Here is a 19,918-nt window from a genome sequence, read left to right as displayed (position 1 = left end):
CTAGTTACTTGAAGACTGGAAGAAGAGGAAGCCATCCAGGAAGGATACACGGGAGATATCCGACAATGTTGGTGATGCTCTGCTTTTTAAGCTTGGTGGTGGGAATGCAGATAACCACTGAATTATTTATACTTTTCATATAATCTAAATATTGCCTAAGAAATTCTAAATGAAAAGGAAAACAATAATTTAACCGCTGAACTTGTCAATGAGGAAGTCATTTGTGACCTGGATAAAAGCAGTTTCGGTGAAGTGTTTATGAACAAGCTGATTGAAGTGGATTTGAGAGAGAAAGGGAGGGAGGAAGTGAAAATGAGGCAGACAGACAACTGTTTAAAGAAGTTTAAAAAGAAGCACAGAAATAGAGTGCTGGCTGAAGCGGATTTCAGATAAAGGAGGATATGATTGACAGAGTGACTCCAAATGTAAAAATTCCCAAGGCCAAGTAATGGAAGAAATTAAAACATAGTTTGTTTATTTAGCATTAGCAGATAATAAAAATCTCTTGGTTTCCCTTTGGTGTTTTGGCATTTGATTTGTTCATTAGCATCTTCACCAGAGAAGGAAGAACTCAGATCAGTTTTTTTTTTATTAAAAATTTTTTTAAATAATTCAATTACTTTGGATCCTGGTGAAAATAATTTAGTCAAAGCCAACTGGGGAGGCATTGGAAACAACTTGTATCAATGAGGTTTGTAATTACTGGTGGATTAATAGAGATGGAACATTGAATAAAAACATTGTACAGACTGCAGAAATTATTTCAGGTGTTTTAGAGTGTGTGGTTTCTGGAATTAGGAAGGTTGTTCAGACTGGTGCTCAAAGGCCACTTAGAACTGTAGCTTTCAAGAAAATTTCTTGAAGGTGGAGAGGCTTTTCAAGTAATTGTTGTTCTGTATACAAGACCTGTTGCCATAAGGGATGGGACTTGTATTGCTGTGCTGGTTATTGTTTTTTTTCTAGTAGCTGGTGTGGATCTGTGAGCATCCTCTTACCCTATCTACTGAAGCTCATTTAGACCAGGGATACCTATGAGCAAGATAATGCACATAATAATATAATACGGATTATACTGAGTATCATTTACAAAGAATCTGTTGTGTGTCATGCACTTTCCTAGGCATTATGGCCCATTTCATTAAACTCTTACAACCTCCATGCAAAATAGGTTTTATTATTTCCATTTCAGGTGGGGAAACGGAGGCAGTACCGAGTTCCATAGATATTAAGTTCCAGGGCTGGAACTGGAACCAGGCTAATTCTGTGCTGCTCTAGTTTTCTGTGCAGCCTGTAAGGATGGCTGTGATCAAGCCTGTGACATAGACTCAGTCTCACCCCCTCCGTGGGACTGCCATTCCTGACCGGGAAGGCCAGTCTTCTTATTTCATGGTGTTTGTGTTGCTACTGGACATGAGGCAGTCTGGATAGGAGTGGTCGTTGTGGGAAATAGAGCGGCATGTCAGTCAGAAGTTTTGAAGCTCTACAATGAATTGGGAATAAAACTGTAACAGCACGTTATGAGCCCTTTGACTTTATAAAACATCCTGTGTTTCTAAAACATCCACAGCAACTGTTGTTGTTCCATATTATTTAAATGAGCCAGTGTCCTAGTTTCAGGAGGAAGAGATTTCTTTTTTTTCATCAAATTTGCCGTACATCTGTTTAAAGGATGTGGCAACGGTATGTATAAATCTCCAATCAAAATATTACAGAACAGCCAGTTTTATGATATTAAAAATGTATGGCCAGACACAATGTGCTGGAAATATGAAATAATCATGTGATGCCTTTTCTGCTCTGTTTATATTGGACTGTTTATTCCCAAATTAAATCTTGTGTAAAAAATATACCAGACAATAAAGGAGTTAAGCTTGGCACTGAACAATTAAACTGATGCTATAAAAGTGTGTCTGTATAATATGCCAACGTGGCAGATATAATTTAATAGCTATAGAAATTTTTGTAATATCTTAAATAGATTTTGAAACATTCAAATTATATATGCCATTACATATAATGACGTTTTATGGGTATTCTATAATATAATATAGAAGAATTTTAAAGCTCCTCTAGTAGGAAAATCTTCAAATGTTTTATAAGTAACAGGGGATCTGCCTTTGAAGGACATCTAGTGCTAATTGATACTTTGTTTTCCTTGGGGTTAAGATCCAGCTGGACTTCTATATAAGCAGACTAATACCTTTAGATTTTCAAAATAGAGATAACATCTTCTTTCATGGAATACCATTACCACCACCACCATCAGACCAACACTGAGATTTACGATTGCCTTCTACACGAGTAAAGCATTAGTCAATTTCCATATAATATTTAATCCTCAAAGTGGACTGTGAGGTGATCCTTGTCAATTCATCTTATAGATGGAGAAACTGAGGTTTAGAAGGTTAATTAACCTTGCTCTAGGTCACACACCAAGATCTCTGCCCTGAGAAGCTTGATGTATGTAGCATTGATAATTCACAGCACGGTTTTAGCAGTATCACGTTGGATGGTTCTCACAACCTCTCTGCTGTAGAGGAGGCAGATAGGCGTGCTACTCAGAACAGTCAAGTGGCTCTCTCAGGGTCACCAGTGGCGAAGCTTGGCCTTTGGATTACTGACTAGTGTTTTCCATCAAACTTCACAGAAAGCTTCCATGTGAAAGGAAAGCCCTTTTTTGATTGGGCCTGCGATGCAGCTGCAGGAAACAGATGGGGTTGGGGATGGGGAGTGGGGGATGGACGGGAATTCAGAGAAAATCAGTTTTGTTTTCTCTTTTCTCACAGATTTTCTCTGCCAGTCTGAGGCCTTGCATCTGATTCTTGGGAAGCGAGAGATTGCAAGCAGGAACCCAGAATGTAGATTTCATGCAAACCCTTTGTGATGCATTGGGAATACCCCAAAGCACACTTTTAAGATGAAGATTTTAGACCGAGGTCCCCTGGGGTGTGGGGCATGAGGGAAGTCTCCCCTCTTCATGGACCAGACTGCAGTTCAGAATGATGCTGGCACAGGAAGACTTGGGGTGGGACTGTGCCCAGGAAGTGGCTCTGTTACTGGGCGGGGGCGAGGGGGAGGTCAGCACTTGGGGCATGGTGGCCAATGTTGCTGCCATGAGTGGAGAGGGGAGGAGACACAGTGCTGGCCGCAACAGGTGATGAAGGCACTTTGTGGTATCCTGGGTCCTTTCAGAAAAACCTGGGAAAGTTTTGGCAAGGTATGGCCTTACAACAATAATTTAAGACATATGTGTATACACACAGGCTTCTCAGGTGGTTCAGTGGTAAAGAATCTACTTGCCAATGCAGGAGACACAGGTTCAATCCCTGGGCTGGAAGAGCCCTTGGAAGAGGAAATGACAACCCACTCTAGTATTCTTGCCTGATGAATCTCACCTACAGAGGAGTCTGGCAGGCTACAGTCCATGGGGTCACGACTGAGCAACTGAATATGCACGCAAATGCATGCACACACACACACCTTCCTACCTTGAGAGAAAGGAAAAAAAAAAAACAAATGTGTTGGAAACATAGATGGGAAGTGAGTTCAGGGTGATAGAGGATATTAGAAATGGACAGGAGCAACATAAGGTCAGAGAGGTGGGTTGGTTCTGGAATATAAATCTCAGATGGGTAAAATTATTTTGATATGCCATTGGCATTACTTGAAAGTTTGTGAGCAGGGTAGAAGGGGGATCAGAACTCAGCTTTAGGAGAATGAATCAGGAGGTGATGTAATAGATGTTTTAGAGTGGAAAGAACCTAACATGCAAAGAGCTTGGTGAGGAGCCTTTGGGTAATACTGGGATATCCCATTTAGCACAGGGCATAGGTTTCTGAAAACGGGAGTGCTAATTGGATTGGTGCTGTAAAGACTCTATATAGCAAAAGAGTGATTCAAACCAAGGGTCATGGAGTATGAGAACCACTGGAGAGAAGAGGGAGCTGAAGAGAAATGGGCGACCTGGGGGTCTCGGTAATGGGGAAGGGCTGGTATGATGGGAGAAAGTGGGGCAGCTGGAAGGAAGGAGGGACTGTATGTGGTTATGAAGCACACTCCTGGGAGTGAAAGAGTTGCAGGTGATGATAAGGAACTGGAGAGAGAAGCGCTTTAGAGGTTAGAGAGTCAAAGAACTCAAGAATCAGGGTGTTTGGGGCCGATCACGATGGTGGCAGGACAAAGTACAGATCCTGAAGGTTTCAGGGGACGAAGAACAGTGTCCTTGAGGGCGATAGATCACAGAGCTGAAGATGGTGCCGTGCGCCTCAGGGAGAGGGTGCTGGGCTTTTTTTCCCATCTTTTTAAAAAATTTTATTTTTATTGGCGCATAGTTGCTTTGCAAAGTTGCATTAGTTTCTACTGTACAGCAAAGTGAATCAGCTATGCTTATAGATACACATCAGTTCAGTCGCTCAGTCGTGTCTGACTCTTTGCGACCCCATGGACTGCAGCATGCCAGGCCTCCTTGTCCATCACCAACTGTTGGAGTTTACTCAAACTCATGTCCATTGAGTCAGTGATGCCATCCAACCATCTCAACCTCTGTCATCCCCTCTCCTCCTTCCCTCGATCTTTCCCAGCGCTAGGGTCTTTTCCAATGAGTTGGCTCCTTGCATCAGTTGGCCAAAGTATTGGATATACATATCTCTTCTTTTTTTAGACTTCTTCCCATTTAGATCACCACAGAGCACTGAATAGAGTTCCCCGAGCTCTATTAGTTGTTTATTTTATACACAGTAGTGTTGTTCAGTTGCCAAGTCCTGTCCGACTCGTTGCTGCCCATAGACTGCAGCAAGCCAGGATTCCATCCTTCACTATCTCCCAGAGTTTGCTCAAATTTATGTCCACTGAGTTGGTGATGCCATCCAACCATCTCATCCTCTGTTGCCCCATTCTCCTCCTTCCCTCAATGTTTCCCAGCACTAAGGTCTTTTCCAATAAGTTGGCTCTTTGCATCAATTGGCCAAAGTATTTGGAGCTTCAGCTTCCAATCAGTATCAGTCCTTCAGTGAATATTCAGGGTTGAATATTCAGGAGTGTATGTATGTCAGTCCCAATTTCCCAATTTATCCCACCACCCCTTCCCGCCTTGATGTCCATAGTTTTTTTCTTTATGTCTGTGTCTGTATTTCTGTTTTGCAAATAGTATTACCTGTACTATTTTTCTGGATTGTACATACATGTGTTAATATATGGTATTTGTAGAGACATGGATGGACCTAGACACTGTCTTATGGAGTGAAGTTAGAAAGGGAGCTGGGCTGTTCATGTAAGAAGGTGCAATAATGTCTGAGAGGTGCAGGTAGGATGCTTCTAGACCTGACTCCCACTCCTGAATGACAGGGGTGTTGGGAGATTGGGGAGCTTCCACTTGTGATGTTACAGGGGAAGTAGGGTCCCCAGGGGACAGCCGTGCCAGGATAAGGGAGTAAAGGGACATTCAGTGGAGAAGATAAGGATGTGAGGAATTTTTTTTTAATTTTATTTTATTTTTAAACTTTACAATATTGTATTGGTTTTGCTAAATATCGAAATGAATCCACCACAGGTATACATGTGTTCCCCATCCTGAACCCTCCTCCCTCCTCCCTCCCCATACCATCCCTCTGGGTCGTCCCAGTGCACCAGCCCCAAGCATCCAGTATTGTGCATCGAACCTGGACTGGTGACTCATTTCATACATGATATTATACATGTTTCAATGCCATTCTCCCAAATCTTCCCACCCTCTCCGTCTCCCACAGAGTCCATAAGACTGTTCTATACATCAGTGTCTCTTTTGCTGTCTCGTATACAGGGTTATTGTTACCATCTTTCTAAATTCCATATATATGCATTAGTATACTGTATTGGTGTTTTTCTTTCTGGCTTACTTTACTCTGTACAATAGGCTCCAGTTTCATCCACCAGGGAATGGAGATTCCAGACAACAGGGGCAAGGACTGAGGAGAAATGTGAGTGCTAGAAATTGGATCAGGGTGAAGAAACATCAAGCTATTGGGGAACAGAGGAAACAAAGAGGATAAACCACTAGACAGGCCTCAGGTTAGGAAGGCAGAGTCATGAGGCTGCATGTTTGCCAAGACAGCAGGCCCTGAGAGTCTGCTGAGGGTGAGGTGCTGGTGGCCCCCAGGGCTCATCTGCAGCCTTATAGGGGGCCTGGGCTCTGGGTGGCAGTAGGTTGGAGGGGTATCCTGCAGGCTCACATGCTCTGAGTGCAGAGACAAAGTTGGGTGGGCAACGTGCTTTGAGCAATTGAGCCTGGATACCCAGCTCTGACAAGGCAATTTCGCTAAAAAACAATCTGTCACCTCCACCATAAACCCACTCACGTGGCTCCACCTCCCCTTCATCCCAAAGTAGAAGTGCTGGACATAGTTTACAACCCCGTCCCCCAAACTGTGCCTTCTAGATCCCCCTTGAGACTTCCTTTACAAATCATGTTCCAGCCATCCTGAGATGCTTGTAATTTCCTCAACATATTCTGCAGCTTTTGATTAGAATTCTTTCCTTCCTATGCATCTTTCTCTGACCTCTGTAGACCAGTGGCCTCATGGTGGCCTCCAGCTCAGGAATCTGCTCCTCCAGGAGGCCTTTCCTGACCACCTAATGTTGGATCAGATGCCTCATCTCTCATAGAACTTCTGCTATTATCAATACCCTCTTATTACCTCTATCATGGGATGTGATCTCCTTTCTATAGAAAGCCTTCACTAACAGCACTTGCCTCTGAGAACCTTTCTAGGCAGACTCATATCTTATTCACCATCACATCCTCAGCATTTTTCATGATACCTTACAATAGAAGACTGCCCATTAAGTATTCAGAGAATGATTGAGATAACAGGAGCTGAATTAGGTCAGTGCTGGAGGAAAGAAAATGAAGGCATGGATTCTACAGTCAAAGAATTAGAGAACTGGCAAGAATTAGCAAATTTATAATGTGTGTGCATGTGTATATGTACACTTGTGAGTTTAGTGGGGAAGAAAGGAAGGTCTCAGAGTCTGACTTGGGGTTTTGAACCTGGGTCAGAGGTAAGATTGGAGTATCATTAACAGAAACAGAGGGGACAAGTGGAGACACAATGTTGGAAACAAAACTGTCACCTTCAGGATTGAGGCTCAGGTAAGATACACAGATATAGAGAGACAACTGAAAGTGGTAACCTTGGGTGGAAGGTGATAAATTCAAATTAATGAAAATCAAGAGAGGAGAGAGACAGAAGTAACTGACTGGCTAGGTTGTAATAGAAGAACAATCACTGGAGAGTCATGGTCTTCTCTTTAGGCATTTAGTAGAAAGAACAACAGCAACAATAACATCATTATCATACTATTATTATCCTCCTCAATACATGAATACTACAGATATAGGCTTATTTTTTAAAAAAATACTTATTTGGTCACGCTGGGTCTTAGTTGTGGCATGTGTGATCTAGTTCCCTGACCAGGGACTGAACCCAGGCCCCCTGCATTGGAGGCATGAAGTCTTAGTCACTGGACCACCAGGGAAGCCGCCCTAGGCATGTGTGTGTGTGTGTGTGTGTGTGTGTGTGTGTGTATATCATGGAATCTAAAAAAAAGATACAAATAAACTTACTTATGAAATAGAAAGAGACACATAAAACAAACTTATTGTTACCCAAAGCGGGAAAATTTAGCAGTTTGGGATTAACATGTACACATTACTATTCTGAAAGAGATGGGAATACCAGACCACCTGACCTGCCTCTTGAGAAACCTATCTGCAGGTCAGGAAGCAAGAGTTAGAACTGGACATGGAACAAAAGACTGGTTCCAAATAGGAAAAGGAGTATGTCAAGGCTGTATATTGTCACCCTGCTGATTTAACTTATATGCAGAGTACATCATGAGAAATCCTGGGCTGGAAGAAGCACAAGCTGGAATCAAGATTGCTGGGAGAAATATCAATAACCTCAGATATGCAGATGACACCACCCTTATGGCAGAAAGTGAAGAATTAAAGAGCCTCTTGATGAAAGTGAAAGAGGAGAGTGAAAAAGCTGGCTTAAAGCTCAACATTCAGAAAACGAAGATCATGGCATCTGGTCCCATTGCTTCATGGGAAATAGATGGGGAAACAGTAGAAACAGTGTCAGATTTTATTTTTGGGGGGCTCCAAAATCACTGCAGATGGTGACTGCAGCCATGAAATTAAAAGATGTTTACTCCTTGGAAGGAAAGTTATGACCAACCTAGATAGCATATTCAAAAGCAGAGACATTACTTTGCCAACAAAGGTCCATCTAGTCAAGGCTATGGTTTTTCCAGTGGTCATGTATGGATGTGAGAGTTGGACTGTGAAGAAGGCTGAGCACCGAAGAATTGATGCTTTTGAACTGTGGTGTTGGAGAAGACTCTTGAGAGTCCCTTGGACTGCAAGGAGATCCAACCAGTCCATTCTAAAGGAGATCAGTCCTGGGTGTTCTTTGGAAGGAATGATGCTAAAGCTGAAACTCCAGTACTTTGGTCACCTCATGTGAAGAGTTGATTCATCGAAAAAGACTCTGATGCTGGGAGGGATTTGGGGGCAGGAGGAGAAGGGGATGACAGAGGATGAGATGGCTGGATGGCATCATCAACTCAATGGACATGAGTCTGAGTGAACTCTGGGAGTTGGTGATGGACAGGGAGGCCTGCTGCTGCTGCTGCTGCTAAGTCGTGTCAATCGTGTCCGACTCTGTGCGACCCCAGAGACGGCAGCCCACCAGGCTCCCCCATCCCTGGGATTCTCCAGGCAAGAACACTAGAGTGGGTTGCCATTTCCTTCTCCAATGCATGAAAGTGAAAAGTGAAAGTGAAGTCGCTAAGTCGTGTCCGACTCCTAGTGACCACATGGACTGCGGCCCACCAGGCTCCTCCATCCATGGGATTTGCCAGGCAAGAGTACTGGAGTGGGGTTCCATTGCCTTCTCCGGGACAGGGAGGCCTGGTGTGCTGCAATTCATGGGGTCGCAAAGAGTCGGACATGACTGAGCGACTGAACTTAAGTGAACTGATATGTAAAATGCTTCCCTGGTGGTGCAGTGGTAAAGAATCTGCTATCAATACAGGAGAAGTGGATTCAGTCCCTGGGTTGGGAAGATCCCCTGAAGGGGGAAATGGCAACTCACTGCAGTATTCTTGCCTGGGAAATCCCATGAACAGAGGAGCCTGGTGGGCTATCGTTCATGGGGTTGCAAAGAGTCATACATGACTTAGCCACTAAGCAATATCATGTATGAAATAGTTGATAAGGACCTACTTTATAGCACAGGGAGCTATGCTCAATATTTTGTGATAACCTATAAGGGGAAAGAATCTGAAAAAAAAGACATATAAAACTAGGACTTCCTTGGTGGCTCAGATGGTAGAGAGTCTGCCTGCCAATGCAGGAGACTCAGGTTTGATCCCTGGGTTGGGAAGATCCCCTGGAGAAGGGAATGGCAATCCACTCCAGCATTCTTGCCTGGAGAATCTGATTGGACAGAGGAGCCTGGCAGGCTATGGTCCATGGTGTTGCATAGAGTCAGACATGACTGAGCGACTAACAGTTTATGTATATAACTGAATCACTGTGCTGTATACCTGAAACTAATTTGACATTGTTAATCATCTATAACGCAATTAAAAAAAATTAGTAATCTCTATTACCTCCTCTCAGCCTCCTCAAAATTTTATGAAGTATGTAGGGTAGATATTATTTTCATTTTGTGTGTGAGAATGAGACGTGGTGATTATGCTGTCAATAGGGGCAAAATAGACTTCAGAGTGGGGCTCTTAGTTTCCAGCTCTTGCTCATTCCCCTGACTACTCTGCTTCCCTCAGAGAGAGAGGGATTAGATTTCTCAAGGGTATAGTAGACCTCCACTTTATTCTAGTTTTCAGCATACTGGTGTTGGAAGTAACACCCGTGTGTCTGTGGCTCTCAGGTCTCCTCTGCAGCCCATGTCATAGAGAGAAGTCACTCTGGCAGTCTGCCACTCTGATGGTGTGTGGCCATTTGTAACTGCAAGGTTGCAACTTGGCCAGCAGCCTCACAATTTCATCCTTGAGTTCCTTCAGACCCTTGGGTGGGTGCCATCTACTCCTGGTAATTTATTTGTTTCTAAATTTGTCAATTAGATCTAAAGCATCTACTGCTTTACCACCACATTTTCTTTTCCCTTAATCCCTATGTTCTGAAAGATAATTTGTGACTAAGAATTTCTTTAGCATATTTCTCAGTAAGTACTTTATAAGTATAGTTGGAGTTTAAGTAGGACCAAGACTGATTTATATTGGCTGAAGACTCAGAATATTTATCTGTTGAAATTTATATCTGATAGAAAGTAGGGAGAAATATTCCTCTTCTCTCATCAAGAGTTGTGGTTGAGGTTGGGATTGCATAGAAAAACAGTGATCTCTTACTCATGGTTGATATTTACCACCCTTCCCTCCCCTCTCCCTAGCACCTCCTTATCCCTGTTATTCTCATCCTCCTAAAGAAACTGTTATGAAAAATGTCTACAAATGGTCTCCTGAATATCAAACCTAAATAGCTGGCATCTCTTTTGTTCTACTGGGATTTTTGGAAATGTTGGACGCATATTTCCAGGCCCAGATCCTAGGATTCATTCTTGATTCTTTTTTAACTCTTGTTTTCCTTATATTGTTGATGATCACATGTATATTTTCTTTTTTAGCTTGTTAATATGGTTAGTTACATCGACTGATTTCTTTTTTTGGATGTTGAATCAACATCCCATTACAGGGATAAATTCTTCTTGGCCATAGTTTACTATCCTTTGTATATATTGTTGAGTTGTTAAAATTTTGTTTAGAAATTTCATCTGTTTTCATGAGAGATTTTGTTTGGCCATTTTCTACGTGTACTTTCTTTGTTTTGGGTATCAGGATAACACTGGTCTCATAGCCTCAGTTGAGAAGTATTTTCTCCTTTGAAATTTTGAGGAATTTGGTTTAGAATGAAACCAAATTATTTCTTTAGCGTTTATTAGAATTCACCAGTGGAGCCATCTGGACCTGGGTGTTTTCTTTTTGGGAAGGCTTTTAAGTACAAATTCAATTTCTTTAATAGAGATAGGTCTAGTCAAGGGTACATTTTATTGTTATTATTTTTAAGAGATTATATAGATTCTTTTTTTTCAAAATTGAATGCAGTTGATTTACAATGTTAGTTTCTGGTATACAGTTGAGTGGTTAAGATTATATATAGATAGGTATATAGATATGTGCTTGTGCTTAGTCACTTCAGTCTTGTCTGACTTTGCGATCTATGGACTGCAGCCCACCAGGCTCCTCTGTCCATGGGATTCTCTAGGCAAGAATACTGGAGTGGGTTGCCATGCTCTCTTTCAGGGGATATTCCTGACTCAGGGATTGAACTTGTGTCTCCTGTATTGCAGGTGGATTCTTTACCACTGAGACACCAGAGAAGCCATGTATATAAATATATATATATGTGTGTGTGTGTATATATATATATCTATATATATATATTTCCAGATTCTTTCCCATGATAGGTTATTGTAAGATATTGAATATAGTTCTCTGTTCTATACAGTAGGTCCTTGTTGGCTATTTAATATATAGTAATGTGTATATCAGATCAGATCAGATCAGTTGCTCAGTCGTGTCCGACTCTTTGTGACCCCATGAATTGCAGAACGCCAGGCCTCCCTGTCCATCACCAACTCCCGGAGTTCACCCAGACTCACATCCATCGAGTCAGTGATGCCATCCAGCCATCTCAGCCTCTGTCGTCCCCTTCTCCTCTTGCCCCCAATCCCTCCCAGCATCAGAGTCTTTTCCAATGAGTCAACTCTTTGCATGAGGTGGCCAAAGTACTGGAGTTTCAGCTTTAGCATCATTCCTTCCCAAGAAATCCCAGGGCTGATCTCCTTCAGAATGGACTGGTTGGATCTCCTTGCAGTCCAAGGGACTCTCAAGAGTCTTCTCCAACACCACAGTTCAAAAGCATCAATTCCTCGGCGTTCAGCCTTCTTCACAGTCCAACTCTCACATCCATACTTGACCACAGGAAAAACCATAGCCTTGACTAGACGAACCTTTGTTGGCAAAGTAATGTCTCTGCTTTTGAATATGCTATCTAGGTTGGTCATAACTTTCCTTCCAAGGAGTAAGCGTCTTTTAATTTCATGGCTGCAGTCACCATCTGCAACCCAAACTCCTAATTTATCCCTTCTCCACCCCTTTGCTCTTTGGTAACCATAAGTTTGTTTTCTATATCTCTGTGTCTGTTTCACAAATAAGTTCATATGCGTCATATTTTAGATTCCACATATAAGTGATGTAATATGGAATTTGCCTTTCTCTGATTTACTTCACTTAATGTGATCTCTAGGTTCACCCATGCTATTGCAAATAGCATTTCTGCATTCCTTTTTATGACTGAAATAGTTCCGCATCTTCTTTATCCACTCATCTGTCGATGGACATTTAGGTTGTTTCCATGTCTTGGTTAGGGCTCAGTAGTAAAGAATCTGCCTACCAATGCAAGAGACATGGGTTCTATCCCAGGGTCAAGAAGATCACTTGGAGAAGGATGTGGCAACCTACTCCAGTACTCTTGCTTGGGAAATGCCATGGACAGAGGAGCCTGGGGGGCTACAGTCCATGGGGTAACAAAAGAGTTGGACATGACTTAGTGACTGAACAATACCAGCAACAACAACATATCTTGGCTATTATAAATAGTGTTGCTGTGAACATTGGGGTGCATGTTTCTTTTGAATTAGAGTTTTTGTCTTTTCCAGATATGTGCCTAGGAGTGGGATTGCTGGATCTTATGGCTGGATCGTAAGGAACCTCCATACGGTTCTCAGTAGTGGCTGTACCTATTTACATTCCCACCAACAGTGTAGGAGAATTCCCCTTTCTTTACACTCTCTCCAGGATTTATTTGTAGACTTTATTATGATGGCCGTTCTGACTGGTATGAGGTGACATCTCATTGTAGCTTTGATTTGCATTTCTCTGATAATTACTGATGTTGAGGGTCTTTTTTTAATGCCTGTTGGCCATCAAGGCTGCATATTTATTGGTGAGTAAGGTTGATAGTTTGTGTCTTTCAAGATGTTTGTCTATTTCTTCTATGTTGTTGATTTTCTATGTATAAAATTATTCTTATTATCCTTTTATTACCTATAGAATCTGTAATAATGTCTCCTCTTAGACCCTATATTGGTATTCATGTTTTCTTTTTTTTCATTCCCTCTGCTCAGTGTTACTGGAGGGTTATCAATTTTATTACTTTTTTCAAAGAACCAGCTTTTGGTTTCATATTTTTTATATTTTCTATTTCCTTGATTCCTGTTTTGACCTTTATTATTTCTTGCTTGTGCTTATTTTGGGCTTAACTTGCTCTTCTCTTTCTAGTTTACTAAGTTTAAAACTGATGTGATTTGTGACTTTTCTTCCTTTCTAACATAGGTCTTTAGTGCTATAGATATCCCCTGAAGTACTATGTTAGCAGTATCCCATGATTTTGGTTTGCTGTGTTTTCATTTTCATTCAGTTCAAAATTCTTTCTAATTTTTCTTTTGACTTCTTATTTGACACATGTGTTTTTTTAAGAACTGTGTTATATACTGAGAAATACTTGGGGGATATTTTCCATATAACTTTCTATTATTGATTTGTTACTCCATTGTGGCCACAGACATACTTGGTATAATTAGAATACTTTAAAATTTATTGAGGTGTATTTTATAGCACAAAATGCTTTTTTAAAATCAGAGGGATTAAACTTTTGGGGATCACATTTATGATGGTCAGCCAGCAATACCCTGGTTAGCCATTTACCACTTTTCAGCAGCAACATCCAAGCAGCCCTCTCCTTATAAAACTCCCTTACTTCCTGTCTTCATCCTCCTAACCCTTTATATGCCTCAACTCAGAGAGGTCTTTCCCAGGGCAAGCCTGAAATTCACTTGCTTTATTTGATAGAATGGAAGGCAGGAGTGTGGAGTTAGGCTGAATAAAGTCAGAAGAAAGGACACAAGAGCAAATAAAGAAGTAGCCCAAGGAAAGCTGAATTGTGACTGTAAGAGACATTTCATTTTATAGCTCACAAACTGACTCAAGGCAATTCCAAAAAATATTTTGAGCAATGGCAGCATTACTGGTTGAAGAGTTGCAGCCTTGGAGATCGCTTTGAATGACAGTACTCATTTGGATGTGTGAGGTCCCCGAGTGCTTTAGAAAAACATTAATCATTATTTTTTGCTAAACATGTAATTATTTTAGTGAACATTCCAAACTGAATGCAGTACAAGCATGAAACAATTTTCCTCTCTCTGATTATTGCTTTCCACCAAATTTCGTCCAACCTTCCTTCCTTAGAATAGTATCATAGATGTTTTCCCAGAGCTTTGTGATCATTTTCAATTATTAAAAGTCCAGTACAAAGAATCCACCTGCCAATGCAAGAGATACTGATTCGATCCTTGTGTTGGGAAGCTCCCCTGGAGAAGGAAATGACAACCCACTCTAGTTTTCTTGTCTGGGAAATCCCATGGACAGAGGGGCCTGGTGGGCTACACAGTTCAGGGGTTGCAAAGAGTCAGACACGACTGAGCAACTAAACAACAACAGACTTATTTAAATTCCTGTCCCATTTCCAACTGACCATGGTGGAGGGATCTACTGTGAGGATGAGACCAAGACCCTCCTTTGTAGTCTTTTTATCCTCAAGCCTGTTGGAAAGAGGGACTGAGATGAACAGACAGACACACAGCACATATTCAACTATTGCTTATCATCCTGCTCAGCCAAGTGAGGTATGTGTGGTTGGTGACAATGAAGCGGGGGGAACCCAGAGAATCCTGTAGAGAAACTGGAATAGCCGCCTACAGGGAAGCTTGGCATCATGCTTCCCAGGTGAACATCTGCTTCTCCAGTGGTGTTGATGATCTGCACGCGGATAGAATTAATCAAGGTGACCTGCAAAGTTTCTCCTTTTGACCTCCAGGGCTCTCTCATAGTCTTAAATACGACAGTGGATGTTTAGTCAGATGAACTTGTATTTGTTTCTGTGCCTTGCTGTCTCCCTCTCATTCATTTTTTACTTGCTCAAAATAGTCATCAGTAAGCAGATATTCAACAGGGGAAAAAAGGGCACTTTCCTTTTTTTTTTTTTTTTTTTACTGAGTAGTTGTTTTTTTAAAAAAGAGTATTTAATTTTTGGCTGTACAGTTTCTTTGTTGCTGTGTGAAGGCATTCTCCAGTTACAGAGAGCAGGGGCTCCTCTCTGTTACAGTGTGTGGGCTTCTCATTGCAGAGCACAGGCTCTAGGGTATGGGCTCAGTAATTGCAGCACTTGGGCTTAGTTGCTCCCAGGTATGTGCCGTCTTCCCTGAGCAGGGATCGAACCCATGTCCCCTACATAGGCAGGGGGATTCTCAACCATGGGACCAGCAGGGAAGTCCCTACTTTCCCTTTTTTGCTGGTATCCTCAGTCTCTAAAAATACTTCCCTTGTCATGGAAGATGATAAGGGAAGGGGAAGACCATGTACTCTCTCCTTTAATGTAACAATCTGTATGTGCTAAGTTCTGTCATGGTAACAAACTCCCCTAAGTCTTAGGAGCTAAACACAACCAAGAAAAATCTCTCAAGTTACTAGTCCATCCTAGTTGGTAGGGAGGCTCTGATCATCACTGCCGACATAGAAGCTACCATTTGAATGGTGCCAGCCACTGTGTCAGGGAGAGAGAAGAGCTCTGGAAGGTCTCACACTGACCATTTGCTATTCTGGCTGAGAATGACTCGTGGTCTATAACTAGTCATATGGTCCTATCTTAACAAAAGGGTCAGGATGTGCAGCTCTACTGTGTGCCCCAAAGGGAAAAGAACCAGAAAATTCCACTGACAGGACTGGTCACCACCATGTTGGTCTCCATGGAATGTCGTCCAGTGGGTCTCTCTCTCCACTCACATATCCCCAGTCTCCTGCTCTCATAGGCAGTTGGGAGGTAGGGGTGGCACACAGGTGGATGAGGCCATGGCTGAGGCAGGCAGATTCTTATTCCACCTATTGTCATATACACATTCATGGGCATATGAATGACACCTGCTATAGCAAGTAAAGTTCAAGACTACTTGTAGGGATGGAAAACCTTGGGTTTGTAGATTTACCCCAACACAGGGCTTTTTGAATACAGCCTCCGTTATACATTATAGTTATTTGAAGCACATTGTATGAAAAACAATGTGGCAGAGACTAAATGGATGAGCTTCAGTGTAGACAAGATCTGGTTTATACATGTTAAGACCCAGGTACGTTCCATATGCTTCCCTGGTGGCTCAGTGGTAAAGAATCCACCTGCCAATGCAGGAGACACAGATTCAATCCCTGGGTCAGGAAGATCCTCTGGAGAAGGAAACGGCAACCCACTTCAGTATTCTTGCCTGGGAAATCCCATGGACAAAAGAACCTTGCAATTTCAGTCCATGGGGTTGCAGAGAGTCAAACATGATTTAGTGACATGTTATTTAGTCGGACATGACTAAATAACAACAAAATGTTCCATATAAGCTAAGAGTCAATGTGAATCCAAGGGCTGTGTTGGAGCTATAAAACTTGGTGAAATGGTAGTTTAAGAAAGCTGAAATTCTTTATACTTTACAAATACCTGACTGGTAAATAGTATGATTGCAGTGTCTAGACTTGTGACAGGGATTTCTATTGAGAAAAGTGGATAAGAGCAAAAGTTAGCAAGCAACGACTGAAAAATCCTTAAGCCTTTCAAATTTTTACCACCTAAACATGGTGCTTTTGCAGCTTTTAATTTGTTGTTGTTAACATAGAGCCATTATGTCATTTCTCCCTGCCAGGCATCTCCTTATCTTTTGATATCTTTGTTCCAGGATGTTTTCTATGTAAAAAGTGAGCCCATTTCTTGAATCTCCCCAAACCAGTGTAGCCCACAGTCATTTCTCCCCTGTTTGGACCACTGCCCTCAGAGTCACCGCCACACAGCTCTTCCTTCTCTGAGCCCCAGTGGCTGAACTGGGGGGTAATTTGAGAGCAGGGGCCCGCACTGTGGTTGAAACCCTACCCTGTAAGGACCTTACTGATGTTAGAACAAGTGAAGGACAAAAGAGGCTCTATTAGAGGTGTTTGGATAACAGGATTGTGTGGAGGACCATTGTTCTGCTCTCTTAGGCATATTTTTACTATAAATGAGACATTTCAGTAACATTCTCATTTTTGGTTGTAGAGGGAGAATGATATGTTGAATTTGGAATCTGGGTCTTAGACACATGGATTTCAGCTTCTGGGCTGCTCAAGTCAGCTCAGGAAAGATAGGTGTGGGGGAGGAGAAACCGAACAAGCCTTAATCCTTTCCAATTCCTACATTACAGTGTTTCAGCAAATATTTTGCAAAAGGATTTTTCTGGATGAACTTCAAACTGAAAGAGGTTCACTTTTGTGGCTCAGAGAGCTGTGCAAATGATTCTTTTTTCTTTAAAGGAAATGAACATTGTTTCGAGCTGACATTTAAACCTCTATTCTCTTACTAGTCTGTCACATTGCTTCATATGTTTTGGTCAGACACACTTCCCAGAAGAAAAGGATATTTATAGGGTTGTAGGAATGTGGAGTCCTGGTATCTGTCATTTTCTGCTTATATAAAAATTCTAATAATAGGGCTCAGAACCCTGACCAGCTTCTGCCTCTCTTATGGATTTGGTAGCTCCCATGGAAATAGCAATTTAAAGGATGAATAGAGTTTCAATAAGAATAACTCTACCTAGAGATCCTTTCAACTCAGTCTCCTCTTTTTACCTGGAGTCTGAGACACTAAACCCAAGGGTTGTTTGAGACCGTTTGGGATTTTTATTCCATTGTATTGCTGACAAAAATACATTGGCCTTTTTCAGGCTACATTCAGAAATTTTCAGGCTACATAGCCAGATTAAAAAAAAATACTTTATTATTCTTACTGTTGTTTAAAAAAATATTTCTGGCTGTGTCATGTGGCATGTGGAATCTTAGTTTCCTGACTAGGGATTGAACCAGTGGCCCCTGCATTGGAAGTGCAAGAATCTAAACCACTGGACCACCAGGCAAGTCCCATAACCAGACTTTTGGATCTGGTTGAAGAAGATCCAATATGAAGAAGTGCAGTCTTCATAACAAGGAGTCCTTTAGTGTACCTGTTATAATCTCAGGAGTCTAACTCAGTAGTCAGCAGACTACAGACTGTGGACTACATCAGCCCACCAACTTTTGGTGAATAAACCAGGAACATAGCCCTACTTGTTCTTTACATACTGCCTTCAGTTGCCTTCTTGCTATAATGGCAGAGTTGGATAGTTGCAACAGAAAATACTTTGGCTCAGAATCTTCAGGAGGAGACTGCTGAATTAATTATTCTCCTGACTTCATGAGTGTTATTACATGAGTCTGAGAAGGGCCCTCTTAGGTTTTACTTTATCCCCATCTCCAACCTCCATTCCCTTCTTTCCCAGAGGCAATTATCTCCCTTTAAAATGTGTATCATTTTGTTTAAGCATGTTCTTATAAACTGTTTTTGTTTTATGTGCATGTATATTTGAAAAGCATGTATATTCTGTACTCTCATTTTATGACTTTTCCACTATGCTGTAAGATCTCTTCTTGTTGGCGTGTGTATATGTATCTGTTGCCTCTAGTACACAGTGAGTATCCGCCACATTTAACTTACTCCCTGACCCAGTGATGGACGACCAGGTTCAGGCCACTGTGCACAGCCTGCTAGGTTGGCACCTGCACAACTCCGCAGCTGCCACTGACATACCCTGCAAATAATTTACAGTGAACATCTTGAACACACCCTTTGGACCTGTGTGAAAATTCCTTTTAGCTATATAATCTAGGAACAGATTTGCCAGCTCATAAGGTATGTGCATTTAGTTTTGTAAGTAATGCAAGACTGTTTCCCCTGAAAATACCATTGGTCTCTATTCCCCCCAGAAATAGAAAGGAATTCCAATATACACGTATTCTCTGCCCCAATACCTGGCATCATCCAGTTTTCTAATGTTTGCCAGTCTAATTGGTATAGAGTGAAATCTCAGTGTTGTTTTAATTTGCCTGCTTCTGACTACTGATGAGGTGGAGTATCTCTTGATATGCTTCTCAGGTTTTTGATTTCCTCTTTTACAAATTGTCTGTTGATATTAGTTGCCCATTTTTCTAATGGAGATGCTCTCTTCTTGAATTTACTTTGCAGCTCTACTTTCTAGATATTAGCTCCTTAGAGTTTTAAGTATTGAGCATGTCTGTCTGCTAGCTGAGTTCCTGATGTCATTCAGTGCATGTGTTGCTATTTGGCAGAAACAAACACAATATTGTAAAGCAATTATCCTCCAATTAAAAATAAATAAATTTAAAAAAGAAATAATTTTGTTGCCATATAATTCATTGAGTTGTTGTTTTATGATTCAGACTTGGAAAGTTTATATAGACAGTTCTATACTCTTACAGACCACCTGACCGGCCTCTTGAGAAATCTGTATGCAGGTCAGGAAGCAACAGTTAGAACCGGACATGGAACAACAGACTGGTTCCAAATAGGAAAAGGAGTACATCCAGGCTGTATATTGTCACCCTGCTGATTTAACTTCTATGCAGAGTACATCATGAGAAACGCTGGGCTGGAAGAAGCACAAGCTGGAATCAAGATTGCCGGGAAAAATATCAATAACCTCAGATAGTCAGATGACACCACCCTTATGGCAGAAAGTGAAGAGGAACTCAAAAGCCTCTTAATGAAAGTGAAAGAGGAGAGGGAAAAAGTTGGCTTAAAGCTCAACATTCAGAAAACGAAGATCATGGCATCGGGTCCCATCACTTCATGGGAAATAGATGGGGAAACAGTGGAAACAGTGGCTATTTTTTTGGGCTC

The 19,918-nt window shown here is 41.6% G+C and overlaps 1 long non-coding RNA gene across 3 annotated transcripts in view; it reads left to right on the top strand.

Moving 5' to 3' along the window:
* LOC129653262 (uncharacterized) overlaps positions 1-19,918 on the top strand; it is an 82,045-nt gene that overhangs the window by 21,961 nt on the left and 40,166 nt on the right. Inside the window, exon 3 of one of the 3 annotated variants that reach the window (XR_008715023.1) lies at positions 2,787-2,997. The exons of the other annotated variants lie outside the window; for them this stretch is intronic. This is a non-coding gene — a long non-coding RNA (uncharacterized LOC129653262). Of the gene's footprint in view, positions 1-2,786; positions 2,998-19,918 lie in introns of those variants that run through there. 3 annotated transcript variants of the gene reach the window in all.

Source organism: Bubalus kerabau, chromosome 5, assembly GCF_029407905.1.
Source record: "Bubalus kerabau isolate K-KA32 ecotype Philippines breed swamp buffalo chromosome 5, PCC_UOA_SB_1v2, whole genome shotgun sequence".
Lineage (NCBI taxonomy): Eukaryota > Metazoa > Chordata > Mammalia > Artiodactyla > Bovidae > Bubalus > Bubalus kerabau.
This window is presented reverse-complemented; position numbering and strand designations above follow the sequence as displayed.